This window comes from Numida meleagris, chromosome 7, assembly GCF_002078875.1.
Source record: "Numida meleagris isolate 19003 breed g44 Domestic line chromosome 7, NumMel1.0, whole genome shotgun sequence".
NCBI classification, from domain to species: Eukaryota; Metazoa; Chordata; class Aves; order Galliformes; family Numididae; genus Numida; species Numida meleagris.
In genome coordinates this window covers 2,065,195-2,081,191 of record NC_034415.1, presented here as the reverse complement: position 1 = coordinate 2,081,191, position 15,997 = coordinate 2,065,195, and the positions used below count along the sequence as shown (strand labels likewise).

Here is a 15,997-nt window from a genome sequence, read left to right as displayed (position 1 = left end):
GTGGAAGCGTCCGTAAGAATAAGAGCCTGAAAAAGCTTAGGAGTATCGTAGCAGCTGCTCACAAACCGAAGTGCAAATACTTGTGAGGTGTTGCAGACTTTGAGAGAAAAGCCTCGTGTTTTTATATCATGGACGCGATCTTCAGCTATTTAAGTTCCTACTTGTTCTGAGGGGGAAACTTAGAGTAAATGGTGAAGAAAAAATTGCAGTGTATTTGCATCAACTTTCTCCATATACTTGATCCTAATGCTCTTCATAATGATCAGAGGGACCGAGCAGAATTATCTCATAATTTTAGGAAGTGAACAGACTTAGAAATGAAAATGTTGAAGTATTTCAGAAACGGCCATATTTTTGCCCATGTTAACAGATGTGAAACAATCAGCTTTTCAATAGCATAGAAACTATTCTAATTTCTGTCAACCTCATTTACGTTATCAAGATCTTAAAGTAAGTACTTCATGGAGATGGACTTGTACTGATCTCTTAACCATGGCCTTACCTATTACTGATATTACTTCAGAGTCTCTGAATGAAAGCTTTATGGCCTTTAAGGCAAAGTTGAATATATTCCTCAACTGTACTCTGAAAACTACCGTAGCAGCATAATCAACAGAAAAAAAGTTTCTGAAAAGTGGAGAAGTAAATACAAGAAACTATGAAGAGGAAGGATTAAGTAACAATGTAGTTGAGGGCATTTAGAAATGCTGTGAAGATGTGCACGTACTCTGGTCAGAAAAAAAAAAAGATTGTATTTAAATACTGTCTGGTGCCTACAGTCCTACAGTAATCAGCAAAGATGAATAATAATGAAATTTTTAGTGAGCCACAATCCTGTGACTTAACTGTACTGAAAGGAAAAATGCGTGTATAATGGTGTGCATGGGTTTTGGAAAAAGCTAGAAAGGGCATGATAACCATTATGGTAAGAAGTTAATCTTGCCTGGCTGTATTTAGCTGGTATGGATCAAGGTTGCGTAGTCACTTCCCTGTCATATAATACGATCCAGTCTTATGGAAATGAATAGTTTTTCTTAAATTATTGCTGCAAAACCCCTCTAAGGAATAACATGAATGCATAAGACAACTTGAGAGAAGTAATGGCTAGCATTTTCTGAACTTCAAGATCAGAGTATGACAACATTGGCAAGTTTTGTAAAAATAAAATAATAAATGTTTTAGGTATAGCACTATTTTCCTATTTAAGAGGTAACTTCTGAATAACTTCTGAAATGAAAGCATTCTCCATGCTCAACTGAGTTATAAATTCAGAATGAATGTGCAGTGTCTCCATGTCCTGCAAGCATATGATATACTTAGACAATTTTTTTCTAGTAAGTGTTTTGAACTCAAGTTTCTTTAAGATACCAATTCAGTTGTTACTTTTCTGCTAAAAGCCCTGAGCGTGTTCTTTAAACCATTAAAACGCTGAGGAGAGCACAGTTCCCTTCTTTATGTAGCAGTCCAGTCCCAGCTGCCACCATGAACACTGAATTCCACAAATTCCTGTTCTGCTTTGTGGTGTGGTGCAGTAGCTGTTGGACAGCAAGGAAATAATGTGGCACTTAGGCTTGAGGATGACATCTTGAATCCCATGTAAGGGAGGAATTATCTAGGACCTATGGCAATATATAAGGTAACAAAGCTAATGGTTAAAACCTTCTGTTCATCAAATTTGCTTTCTTTAACTATAGTCAAGATTTCAGTGTGTATATAGAGGAGAATTAAAACCCACCTATGGAAGCATTTTTAGATGTTTAGCTCTGGTGTTTCCCCTGCTGTTCCATGGGGCTGTTCTCACAGGGCAGTAAAAGCTTAATAAAACTTGAATTCAGTATAAACAATGAACATAGGAAACCTAGCATAAATTTGTCACCTGAGAACTGAAATTATAGCTTGTATTGCAGTTCATGCTCCACTGGCACCTGAAGGGCCTAGTTTAAAGGTTGGATTTGCATGCTGATTATACTAGCCTTAGATTTTCTCTTTACTTTGTCTTTAAAGATGAATGATAGGACTTAGACTCTCCTATGTTGGTTTTAAGTACATATAGCAAAGAAAGCTTCAGAATAGCTGGGCTAGTGACATTTCCATCTACCTTTTCCTCAATCAGAACTGTCTAATGGAAACAAAACCCTAATGTTTTTAATGTTGCTAGCTTAAATAAAAACAGGAGGATGAATCAGCTACATACTTATTCTCTCCAAATTCAGCTTTTGAAATTCAGAGTATTATCAATTCCTCCCTACGTCACATCAGCTGTGCATAATCTTCCAGCATAGAGGAATCATCATGCTTTACGGGAAATGTGGTTTAGGCTTCAATCCCTTTGGAATCAAGGGACCTTTTTTTGGTTCCCAAACTATCTGTGGCCATTTCTTCTAATCTTCAAAACCTACCTACTCTGAAAATCACGTATACGTGTGTTTGTGTGTACAGTTATGTATATAAACAAGAGCCACTAAAAGAGGGCCTTGATTTCAAATGGTGATTATTATTGCAACATACATTTGTAGTCACTGTCAACAGTATACAGCTCAGCCTGCAGGATAGGAAAAAAAAAAAAAGAGATGATTCTCAAATTCCTAGAAGCATACTTTGTTGGAGAAGATGGTGTAGGCTTAATAATAGAAAAGGATTTTTTTTATGCCTTTTGAGTATCTAGAGTTGAATATTCACTTTGCTTTGTGATCTTGTTGTATTACTAAATGTTTGAGAAAGCCTGGAGGCATTTCCTAAATAAGGCTGCAACTGTATAGCTTTTAAACTCAATTAGCCCTCTTCTAGTTTCTTCTTATTGCACCAATTATAATGGAGTTTAGTTGGCTATGTGAGGAATGGAAGGTATAGGGGTCCCCCTAACCGGTTCCCTTTGTCCCACAGTGTGTGGAACAGCTGCATTTTGCATGGCCCTTACATAGCAGCAGCTGTCTTTCCCGAACTTTAAAATGTAAACTGTGTTTAAATGAAGGGTGCTCAGAAAAGTCATTCATCTGCAAAGGAAGTGAGTTAATTTTCGCTACTTGGCATGAGACTCCTTCAGAGTACAAAGAATACCAAACTTTGCAGTGTTTTGAATACTATTGCCATGAGATGTCTGCTCAGTTTGTATTTCATCCACACAGTGATCTTCTGATGCTGGTGGTATTCTGTAAAATAGTTTGTTCTCAACTGTTACCAACACAAGAAGGTGTCCTAAGAATTGTTAAACACAGAAATAAGAAGAAACCAGAGTGCATTCAACCAAGCAGTAGAACTGATATGTGACCACTTAAAAAATAAAAATAAGAAAAAGGAAGACAAAACACCAAATAACTGCCTGAAGGAGAAAGCCTTTTGTTGGGGTTCAAGCATTAAAAAATACTTGGCAAGTCTTAAACAGTATTTTTATAACACACTTGTGTTGGATCATGGTTTTCTCTCTTTTCTGTTTGATCTTAAAGTCCAACTGTGTTAATTTAACAAATTAATGTAATGCGTTAAGCTTGTAATATGATTAAAGGTATTAGTAGAACTTTGTAGAGAGAATGTTTTTTTCTCATTATGTTAGAGGCTTTTCCCTCTCATTTACAGACATAAACAAAACTGCAGCTACATCTGGTTGAAAATTTAATCTGTCTTTCCTCCTGTGGGGAAAACCTAAGATGTCTTGAAGAAACATTTTTCAGTGGACATTTTTCTGGGAAGGCCTTTTGCACGAGGAGAAGAAAAAAGACCCCTTGCTGTCCCAGAATGGTTGATAGCCTGGTGTTTTTGGTGTGCCTCTGGAATGTCCGAGTTCTGTTAGTTTTGGAGAAAGGCCTGGAAACCTGGGTTTTCAATACTCCATGAAAGTCTTAACTATCAGACTACTATCTATCTGCAAAAAAGAAAAACAACCGCTGCCTAAGATTTCTCCTCCTCTTTCATTTGCCATGAACTCCTTCCCCAAAGGCAAATAAAAATAATGTAGACATACCTCTCTTTATAACACACAATAAAAACTTGCTGAAACCTCTTTCTCTCTCTCTCTCTTTCTCTCTCTCCCTCTGTAATACAGTAACACATAGATCCGTTGTTTATGCTCTCTAGTAAAAAAAAAAAAAAAAGTAGACTACAGTAAAGATGTAGCAATTTTTCTTAGCAATTAAGTGTCACAACTGTACATGTATGGACAGAAAGACACTAGTTGTGGCTGGAGCAATGGAAAATTCTTACATTTAATACCCTGAGCTTTGCAAAGAAGCATTTTGCTGTCTGTGCAGTCATGTGTACCTTATGTTGTGCGCTATTTGTGCATAGTGAAAACTAGAATTAATCCTCTCATGTGAGTGCTGCTGAAGAAAACAACAACAACAAAAAACCCGCTCAAATGAGAGGAGAAAATTCTGTTAATAAAGTTGAAGTGGCTCTTTATGGAAGAAAAAAATCAATGTCTGAATCCCTCCCTTCAGTTCATACAAAAACTTGTAAAACCTTGGTTTTATTGCAGGCTATTACAACATCTCTTTTGATGTACAAATTCTAAATGCAGCCAGTAAAATCTTTCAAAAGATTCAGTATGCATACTAAGATACTGACTTTTTAAAATGTACTTATGACACACTTGATTTTTTTTTAAAGCTTACTTAAATCTCTGAGGAAACAGAGGTGATGGTTGGATCATGCTCCCGTAAGATGCACTTCATTTTTAGTAATTAATGTTTTTTGACTCAGTATTTATTACTAAAATATTTTTTGTGCATTTCTGAATTACTACGTTGCAAAAAAAGAAACAGATACAGCATTCCATTCAGATGGATTTCCACTATATTTAAAGTTTGGGGCTTTTCTTTTTTTTAGTTCCTTTATTTTTAAAATTAGCTTTTGCCTACTTTCCAGATAAGATGCTTTCCATTTTTAATTTGAGGGGAAAAAGGAGGTAGCACTGGATTATATTTGATCTCTTTTAAACATCTCAGTTTTTCTTTAAAAACCTCACAGCACTGAAACTTTCTCTTGAAAGGCTGCTGTGGCATTCAGATGTTTGTTGGCTGGACTTGGAAAGTGTGATCTGGACACTGTTTAGAAAAATTTAGTGCCCCGTAAGTGCAATACACAATAAAAGGAAGTAATGTTTGAGACCTCTTTGTGTGGATTGAGGCAAACTGCTTTTCTCTTAATGCTTTCAGCTTGCTGACATGGAGAATATGTTTTCCTGTTCTATTCTAGTTTACCTATATGGAATTCTTCATTTCAGGTCCTTGATTTTAGTTTGGCTTGTTTCTACAGTTTTTAGTTTCGCATGTTTAATGTGTGCAGTGAACAGCTGCACCACGGAGTTCTGCAGATGTTGAGCCAGAATGAGCTTTATTACTGACCATATGATGTTCAATCCTGAGAGCTTTAATATAGGAAAAGAAATCATACGTAGTCATGTATGATTTCAAACGTCCTGACCTAGTCCTAGAAAAAAAAAATAGCATGGTATTTTCTGGCACTCTCTGAACTGAGCTGTCTGGGATGGTTTTCTCCTGTGGCTCCTAAACAGATCAGATAAAGTTCAGAGCTATCCAGTAATTGCACGTTCCAAGTTCCTTCTCGTATCTACAGCAGTACTGTTAATATTATCTCTTTAAAGCTCCGTTAGTAAATATCACCAGATAAAAGGCTACGTAATCTAGATTTCTGCTCTGTAAAAGACCATTAAATAAACACGCTATTGCTGGCTGGCTAACTTCTGAGGTTAATTTCCCACTGAAGATTTTAGTGGGCTGTTAATGACTGCAGGTCACTTCTTTCAAATTCCTGATTTTGGGGGAATTTTCTTTGTTAGATCACCTATGGTTTCCTGGTTCTTTTGTGTATGAACTTGCCTGTTAGAAGAGCCAACTCTATATTTTCAGTATGAATTCAAAATACCTATTTGCCTAAAAATAATTTTAGGAAGTGTGTTCTGTTATTGAAATAGCAGTTGTTACACTTCTGTATTGTATCTACACTTTGATATATCAACTTTGTGTATTTAAAATACCTAACTGTGTTTCTTTTTGCGGCAAGTTTCAGAAATGCAAACCTTAGGTCTTTATCCGTGTCTATTTTACAGTTAAGTTGGACAGTCAGGCTACAGTGCAGTTGCTTGCAGGATGTGATGTCTTTTCAGTATAGGTTTCAGCTGGGTTTAACGTTTTTCTTGCTCTGGAAATGCAGTGTTTTCTGTGAGGTGTCCTAGAGCTCTTCCTCATTACTCCCGTTTTTAACATCAGTTGCTGAATCATGCGTATATATGCGGGAGTTTTTTGTTTTTATGGCATTTGCTAAATAATGCTGCCAAGTTTGCCAAGTCAGAAATGTAATCCATGTTCTACGCTACATTCTTCAGTCACGAGGCTGAGAATGAAATAACATCAGTACTGCTGATGAGGAGTTGCAATAAAGTGTTGTCCAGTGGATAGAATAGTAACAGTAAACCTGGAACTCCTCCGTCCTCTGCTGAGGTGCAACACTTCATCTTTTTGTCCCTCCTTATGCAGCAAAACCTTGGTGGCAGGCCCCTCCACTGCAGGAGCGTTAGAAACGTAAAGATTTAATCTTCACTCTTCAAAGTAAATTTTTAGCTCTTTTCCTTGCTACGATAGAGTGAAAAGCATCAACTAATGGCAAATGTCAACTAACCACTAGACTTGGAAAAAACCAACAGCTGGTTTCTGCTTATGAAGCAGAGAGACTGTGTGGGAGGAGATGCAAAGCACCTCCTCCGATACCCGCTCTCAGAGTAGGGAGGGAACAAAAACAAGACTGTACTGAATATGACGTTTAACGTTCAGAGTAATTTTGCTGTTCTCTCATATTCTTATACTTGTATCGAAATGCTAAATGACAATGTATTTGTTGACAATTTGTTTTCATATAAAGGCATGAGGAAAAGACCCCATGCCACCTTTACAGGTTAAATTTGGCTCACTTCTGATAAGAAGTGGGGCATCTCATTTGCTTGCGTAAGTTGTCATTGTGCCTCAAATTCATTGCAATGTTTCAATTCAGCAAAATGAAGTACATTGTTAGAGAAGTGTTGAAATGGCAGCACTTAAATGCATCAACTGTGAATCAGAAATGATGAATGTACTTTGAGTCCGAACAGACATAAAGGAAATAGATGACAGGTTATTCATTCATGATGTAAAATCTGAGCTCTAAAAGTGTACACAGATTTATGCTAATACAAACTGAGAGTAAATCTAGGTTCACAACACCACTGACCTTAAAGCTAAGCGAAATGTTTCTTCTAACAGGAGGTCCATAGCCCAGCCAGCTATAAGGAAATGCCCAGTTCTCTGGGTTTTATGGTTTTGGTTTTTTAAATATAAACTATATTTGCGGAAATTAATTGAGCCTCCATCACTTTTCAGACTTGGAAAACAGTGTAGAGCCGCATTAGTTCATAGCACGATGGGTTTCAACAGATTCGTAAGAAGACTGTAGACTAGAAACTGGATCAAGAAAGAGATGGAAGTAATTTTTCTGATTTTGAATTGGAGAACTTTCTATTTCTAGATACTGATTTTACTGGGCAGATGAAACTGCCCTCTAAGAATGATAAATACTGTTCAGTACTGGAAGAATTTTTTTCATTTTTGATGAATAACTCATGTAAAAGTAAATGCACAGAACAACGGTATCTCTTGTTATTTCACCTGTTCTTCTTTTAGAAGTGTTCCTTCTTGTTTGCTAACAACTCCCACTACGATGGAGTGCTTGTCTGAAGACCCAGGAATTATTAACTCCCTAAGACGGGGGTGGGAAATTAGAGCTGTTGAGCAAGGGTTGGAAGGATACCAACTGGAGGATATTTGTGACTGACGAGGATAACAGGAAGGGAGGGAGAAAAAGAAATGGTCAGCACTTTTGGCTTTTTAAAAGTGGGGGTGCATATGACTTGCTGTTATGTTTTTGCAGTGTCTTGTTGCAGACTGTTTCCAGACTGTTGGCTTAGTCAGCCACATCTTTAATTTGCTCAGTCTATAACAGCTGCTTCTGCTGCTCCCACAGAAAGAGAAATTATAGTTTCTAAGCCTTCATTTCTTCCCTCTTACCTATAATAATCGAGTTCCAGTCTGTCTGACCACTTTACTAGGCTTTTTTAATTAGCAGATCTTTTGGGGGCTCTTAAGTGTGTTTTGCATATATAGAAACCCTAAACAGCCTTGGAAACTACTGATGAGATGAAAAACATCCTGCTGGGACATAAAATAGCACATAATACCTGGAATAATGATTTCTATAATTGAGATTTTCATGTGGCTTACTAGAAGGCATCATTTTACCTGGGTACTTGTTAAAAGAATAAAAGTTTAAACACTTAAAACCATCTGATTAATTCAGACTGCGCTATTTTGTTGATTTCCTTTTGTAAAAGGTTTACAGGCGTGGCTTGAAATACATAAAATGCCTATGATGAAAACTAGTGTTCAAATATTTCTGTGCATTTTGCAGCTCAGATTTTATTACTGGATTTACCCATGTGAGACAGGTGGAGTTTAATAATAGTCTCTTCCTTGTACCTGAGACCACTGTGCTGCCTGGTCATTTGCTTGAGTTGACAAATCATTATTAAGTGCTGGTTCACATCATTCTGAGAGGTACAGTCTACCATAAAGTGTAACAGCTATCACTGCTGCAAGTATCTTAACATAATTGAAGAAAACAGCTTGTTCTAATCATTTGCTAATGGTACAGCATGACTAAATAATCTCTGGGATATACCTTGGAGACCCGATGGTATGCCTCATTGACTTCTGGGGAACTGACACAGAAGGCGGTAGTTAAATTGCCCTCAGCTCACTTCATTTGCTTGTCTGTAGAGCAGTGATGATTTGTCTAGAAAAAAAAAGAAAGGAAAGATTTAGAGTGATAGCTCAGAATATGCTCAATAGATCAGCTGATAGTTGTTCTTAACATTACCCAAGGAAAAATACCTAGCTCTGCTATAGAGGTTTGGCAGTATTATTATACTAATTCTTTTGGTTTTTGAGATGAAGTATGTTGTGCTAGAAGTTGTTGCTCTGAATGAAAAGAGATTATTCAAACCATTAAACTGAAAAATAATTCTGTAAATCTTATACTTTCAGTAAGTTTAATATCACAAATAAGTAGCTCTGTGGTCTTCGTGTTTTTGTGAGATTATTCAGAAAGACGAAAACAGAACAAAAAAAGAAAAACAGAAAATAAGCTGAAGGCTGTTTTTCAGTGCTGCAGGTAAGTGTTAATAAGATCCTTCTCTGAAACCTCAAATAAGCCTGCGTTCATACTACTTCTGCCATAATGGTGCTTATGTTTCATTTTCTATCTTAAATAAATAAATCCTTCTTAAATACTCAGAAATACAGGTCCAGGTCTGATCTTTTTTGGTACTAAGCATCAAGCCTGATGAAATATTCAAAAAACTTACTTTTCAGTAGCTCTGAATTTTTTTTTTTTTTTAGATCCTTAGCCTGCAATGTAATCAATTTTCCACTGTCCTTCAAGTGCTATGAATTAGGTGATGGGATTCTCAAAGCCTTCCAATTTTTGGCATTTGGCATGGTTTGAAAATGCAAAGCTGAAGTAACAAATACTCAAGATTTTGTTAAAGCCACTTGCTTTTTGGACTCATGTAAATGAGTGTAGTATCAAGTATCTTGTATTAAATGTAAAGGGAAATATTTTCAAATCTATTCTTCTCAATGGCCTAAGGATCCCCTTTTTGAAGAGTTTATAGTCTGAAAAATACTATAATAATACATCATATGCTTAAGAAGACTTGTAGTATTAAACTACATGCAGTTTCATGGAAGATGTTTTGAGAATTTCAAATCCATCTTGGGTGTAGCTACATCATCTATGTTAAAATCTATTTAGAGACATGCAAAGTTGAAATCTCCAAGTAGTTCTCAAAAATCTCACATTTGTGGAACATGAGGGGGAAAAAGAAACAACAAAAAAAAGCCACATCACCCCTCAAGGTGTGCTTTAATTAGAAAATGCCCTTTAATGATAATAAATGTTATGCTGAAGGTCTACATTGTACAAAAGCCAACTAAAACACAGTCTCCTTTTTCAAACCCTATGCCACCTATTGCCTGGACACGTAGTCATTAAAATAAGCTCAGTTGCTATGACAGGCATAAGACAAAGATGCAAGATTCCATTTTAACTTCCAGTAGCTTTTATAGTTTGAAATAGTTCTAGAATTTGATCTTATTCAAGTAATCCTTAAAAGCATTCAAATAGAAATAATGTTAGCTGAGTGAGGAAAAAGGCCAGCATATTAAATCAAGTGATAATATTTTTCAACTGCTGCAGCGTTTCTAGAATTTGATATAAATTTCTTTTTTATCTCAAGATTCTTTTGTAATGTTAGACTCAAGAACGTTTTCTAGCAGTATTAGAGGAAGTATGTTTGTAACTTTCCAGTCATAAATCTTGTCTTGATTCTAGTTTCATTCTTTATTCTGTGTCTTTCCCCTAGATAGTAACTGCATCAGTAAGAGGGATTGTACTGGGAGATACAGCCTTTGCATCTCTGCGGTGCATCAACATTAGGATCCCTTTGTACTAGATACTATGCAAACACAAAACAGAGGAAACTACACCTACCCAAACACTTGCAGTTGCATTATCTGGTTTTTGATGTAGGCACAAGGAAAAGGATCAAGGCAGTCTGCTGGGCACTGATTTCAGTCTGCCAGCTCCCTGACTGATACCAGGCTGGATTTCTCTTGCTTTGCTGGAGGTTTGAGTGGATTTAGTAGGATGTTAGGGGTCATGATAGCTGTTTCTAAGCCTCTTCTCTTGAGATGAAGAGGAAGGTACCTGTTTGAGGAGACAACCATGGAAGTAAATGCTGCTAGCCACAAGAGTGGATTTCTTGTTAGGGAAAACTGGATAACATGGATGGGAAGCAGAAAGGTGCTAGGGGCTGGATCTGATGGAGAGTGGAAACCTAAGAGATGGAAGGTTGGGCAGGATCCTTAGCTGTGGCACTTGATCTGAGCAGATGAGAGGATTTTGTGGCAGTAGGAACATGGGATGAAGTGGAGATCAGTGATGGCTGGATGGTGAACTGCAAAGAAAGAACAAAAAGCATGTAGATACTGTCTGCCTAAGACGACTTAAAAAATGTCTAGACTTAGCAAGTGGAAAAAGAGTGGGATCAGCCAAAGCAATGTGAAGGAGTTGAATAAAAAATAAGTATAAATTTATAATTCAACGTGTAATGTTAAAAGTTTTCTTGTGTTCAGTATTCTCCTCAGCTGGAATAAGGAGAATAGGGCTGTTTTTCAGTATAATCTTTGTGTTTTCTTATTGCTCCTCATTTACTTCAAATCATGTATAATTATAATGATCAGCATTGATACCTTCAGTTGATTTGATTAGTTAGTGAGAAGATTATCAGTCCTTTCCTTCATGAAACCTATCATCAGAATAGCCTTCAGGAGTGGACGGAAGGGAAGAGCAAGGTCTGTGGGGCAGCGCTTGTGGCACAGTTCCCACTTAGCACATCTTTATGGCCTGGATCTTAAGTGGTCAGAGTAGATGCCTCTGCCTAAGACTGGGCTGAAGGAAGGGGAAGTGAGGGTAAGCGGAAGGCATAGAGCTGGGCTTTCTGCAGTGCCGTGGATGGACCGGCCTGTGGCCCAGAGGCAGCACAGCTGCGTAGCACATCTGGTAGAGGGGATGCAGCAGTTGTATTCTGGCTCAACTGCAAGCCTGTCAATGCAAGGCATTAATCACATTTTTAGTCTTTGCACTATGTAACTGTTGGGTTTTTATTTATACTGCATAAATGTTTCTGCTGAAAGATGAGAAGACCTTGGTTCAATCTGGATGCTTCTGATACCATTTATGTAGAAGCAGACTCACATAAAAGAAAAAGGGCTGCCTTAAGCAGAGATCTGTAGGAATGTTACACGTTGATGAACAGTAATGATCAGATTGATGTGCATTCTGTAAACCTTACTAGTGATGAAGCCTCCATTTTACACCTCCATTTTGTAAATTCCTGGTCTGGTGGCAGTTCATATTATCTTTAATAGCAGCTGGTTTTGCTGCTGAATCCTAATGGATTGGGACCACACTTGAAATAATTGATAGCTTTAATCTTACATGCTGTTATTGTAAACATCTTTTTCATTTTTAAATTCATGATAATGTTGAGTAGTTCCACTTGAAGTTTTCCCACCCTCAGTTGCACTCTTTCCCAACTTCCTGGCTAGTTTCAGAGAGGAGTCACGTTCTTTCGTTTTTTTCTGCTCAGCTTGTCTCTGTTCCCATTGCCGCTGACTCTGCTCACAGAAGCAGTTCCAGCTCAGTGATGAGTGCCAGTCACGATAGTAGAACAAGCCAAAAGTAGTAAACTTATGATTAAAAGCTTGAAAACTTGGAAGTGCTTAGGTGCCAGGGTTTTAAACTCATTGCAACTTTATTAATGACACCCTGGGGGGAGAATCTTTTAATAGTAAACACATCCAAACAGATTTGAGCTAAAAAAGAAGCTGAGTTTATTTTATGTTGGTTGCATGTGTACTACAACTTTATCAAGAGGTGATTTAGAGCAACAGCAGTGACGTCTTAGCTTGGATCTCGTTGAACTGGAAGTCCTCTACAACTGAAAATGATTTTCCAGCTTTATGGAAGCGTCCCCTCTCCCTTCCCTTGTGGCATTCTGCAGTTAAAAAAGATCTGTGTCTTAAACAGCCTTTGAGCTTAATGATTTTAATTGAATAACTCTATTTTTTTTTTTCGTGAAATGCATTCCTGCACTGTTTTTGGAATGATACATGTGCCCGTGTGAGTCTATTCATATTCTTCTCTCTGGTCGTTCTACATGAAAACTCCTTTACCCAAGAAAATGGAATCTTTGTGTCTTTGTCTGTGAGCTAGCTTTCAGGCATGTTTTGGCAGGAGCTTCGGCTGTCGAGGCACTGGAGAGGAGGGGCCTTGCAGTCATTTGTCAGCTTTTCTTGCATCTGTAATTTTCTGTCCACTCAGCAGTACTAGAGGGGCTTAGAAAAGGGGGACAGCTTGTAGTTTTTGAAAGTTAAACTCTTGAAATAATTGCCAGACCATAACAGTGTGGGGCAGGTGTGCATGGGGGGAGAAACTACAAACGTTTCAGCTTAAAACATCTGTAGGTTTAAGGTTTTAGAGAACTTCCGTTTTGCCTAATTGCATGCCTTCTCCCTATGCATGTGTACAGGCAGTGTTACTGTGCTTATAGACTCGTTTGTTGTGCTGATAAACTGACTTTCTGTAGTGGTGAAGAAAATTATTTCACTGCTGTTCAAGACCTAGTTCTTTACAACCGATAGCTTATTTTAAAACATTTTGTTTTCACTAACTTCTGTCCTAATCCTCCACTGCAGCTTGCCTTAATAGCCCATACACTTTGATCATCATGGGTAACATAATCAAACAGAAATTAGTTGATTTCTTTCTTCTTATTATTGGAAGATAGGTTCTTACATATTAAATAAAGCATTTTTCCTCCTTAGCTTTTTACGGAATATAAATGTTGAACTCTCCTCATTTCAGTAGGCTATTTAAGCTCAGGGCTCATACTGTGAGCTGTTAATTAATCAGTGTGACAGATGAAGCAAGTATCCAACTATGAAAGGAAACCTTACTTCAGTGACTAAGAATAAGAATGTGAGCCCAAGTGATTTAAAGGATTTTTTTGTGTGAATGTGTGATAAGGAGTCTTAAGCTGTTAGAGGCAACGATGTTTTTTTGCTCAGCTTGTGTCTCTGCACAAACATTAAAGGGCTCATCAATATTTTGTCTTGAAAAGTCTAGACAGCAGTTAAAAGAGCCTCTCCTACAGCTTGAAGAGATCCCATTTCCCATAATTAATAACAGGAAGCAAGTAAATAAGGCTTTGCTGACAAATGAAACAGCAATGACAACATGGATCCAGAAACAGCTCCTAGCTGAGAAATGCAGCTGAGATCTGTTGGTATTAGTGGGAAAGATTATGTGGAAGCACATGAGAGCTTTGCTCAAGCCTAATTCAGTTCTGTGATAGCAAATCAAAGGTGCAAAAATAATGATAATACATGTTAATTATTGAGAGTGATTCCTGACCTTTGATTACATCTGTACACTAGTCCAGGAACGCTTCCCTCTGTCATTATTTGCAACTCTTTGAAGGAGACTTGCGTGTTTATTTAAAAGCTACCAGAAGGCATTTCAGACATTTCCGGGAACAAATTGTATATATGTATTTAAGGAAGATAAGAAAAGAAAGGAAACGTAAGGAAAAGTTGTTTTTTTTCTTTTAATTTTTTCCTTTTTTAAAGACTGTATTTTCCCTTCAGAGATACCTTTTCAGAAAGCAGTTGGAAACCCTTGCCTCTTCCCGCTCCCCTTCCACTTCATCTCAGTTAACTCACTGAGCTGTTAAGGTCATTTTGGCAGCTCCACATTGCTCTGCGTGCCGTGCTTACGACTGGCTTTGGTTTTCGGGTTACTTAGTGGGGAAGACAGGGGTGTGTGTTTTCCTAGAGGAGCAGTGATAATTAAATGCAATATTCAGAGGCACTAGGAAGTCCATTTAACATTGTGTTTATTCTGGACCTTAAGTCTTAGCTTGTTGAATTAAGGGTTAATCATTCATCATGTCCCCAGTGTGATACAATTGTGTAATACAGGCTGTATGGCATCTTAATGCTGACCTTGAAAAGGGAAGAAAAGTCAATTTATTTCACTGATTTCTATTTTTTTTTTTAGACACTAGTCAGTGAAATCCTACTTTAGCTATTTAATTTGCAGTTAACTACTAGAACTGTTTTTTCTCTCTGTAGAAAGCCCAACAGGTCATATACTAAAATGACAAGGTACACCCAAATAAGCCTATTTGTAGAGCTAATGTTTTTCCTTTTCTGTACATTTTAAAAGATTAACAGCCATTGCTGTACAGGAACATGGCAATGAATATTAAACAGTCCTTTCGTAAGGCATTTTGGAAGGAATTCAGTAAGTTCAGAGAAGATATCCCAACACTGTATCCCATAATTTTGTTTATTTTTTCCACTGACTGCAGTTAACGCTGTTGAAAGCAACAGACTATGTCCAAAAAGAAGTTGAAGTATTTACATTGCTGCTTCCTCTGCCTGGTCAATTTAGAATGCTTACTGCAGATACTCTGTTTAGTGACTGATTAAATGAAGTATCTGAGCGCATATGCCTAACTTTAAGTGTGGACTTTTTCCATTTGACTTCGAGATTATATAATTGCATAGTTTGCCACTGGACTTCTGTTATTTTCTAAATGCATTTCCCTCCTGTTAAATACCGAGTGCTGAGTTCGGTCATCCTAAATCATGCATGCCTACATCCAGCTAGACTTAAAGCTTTTCAGGAGACAGCTTAGGGGACGTGGTACTACTTAACTCAAGTACTTGGCTTCTTAGTACAAATAAATGTCTCAAATAACTATTAGAATAAGAAAAAAAAAATCAAAAGAGAACAGTTGAAAGTTCATTTTCAGAGTATACCTGTATACTTCAGGTACAAATATAAACTACTATGTTAACCTTTTGGGGTTTGTTTTGTTCCGTTTCTTTTGTTTGTTTGTCTGTCCTTCCCCAGAGCTGTAATATTTAGTGCAGTTTGAGTTCCTAAGGGAAGGTTCTTTGTAGACAAGAGACTTCTTTACAACAAGAAAAGTTATATTACAAAGAAAAACTTGGAAGAAAATTGTGCAAATTTATATAATTTTTGTACCTTCAAAAATCAGGTGTTTACATGCTGCACGTAATTGACCTAAGTTTAGAAATTTCTCTAATTACAGAGAAAATGATATTAAAACCTTTTTAGTAAACACTTTGAATGTCTTTAATTGTGTGCTACAAACAGCATTTTTACACTGAACATAATCCTTGTATTCAGCTTTTGATGTGACTTTTGCATGCCTAAGGAGGGAACTTCAATGTGTAGGATAATTCTTTTAGAAAGAAAGGTGATGTACCACTGGACTGTTCAAATATTTGAATCTTAAGGT

At 37.2% G+C, this 15,997-nt stretch overlaps 2 long non-coding RNA genes across 12 annotated transcripts in view; one reads left to right on the top strand and one right to left on the bottom strand.

Moving 5' to 3' along the window:
- The window catches only part of LOC110402498, a 267,102-nt gene that overhangs the window by 43,317 nt on the left and 207,788 nt on the right, over positions 1 to 15,997 (top strand). The window lies entirely within an intron of this gene.
- The window catches only part of LOC110402499, a 62,865-nt gene that overhangs the window by 23,434 nt on the left and 23,434 nt on the right, over positions 1 to 15,997 (bottom strand). For both annotated transcript variants that reach the window (XR_002441139.1, XR_002441140.1), the window contains exon 2: positions 8,722 to 8,835. This is a non-coding gene — a long non-coding RNA (uncharacterized LOC110402499). The remainder of the gene's footprint in view (positions 1 to 8,721; positions 8,836 to 15,997) is intronic.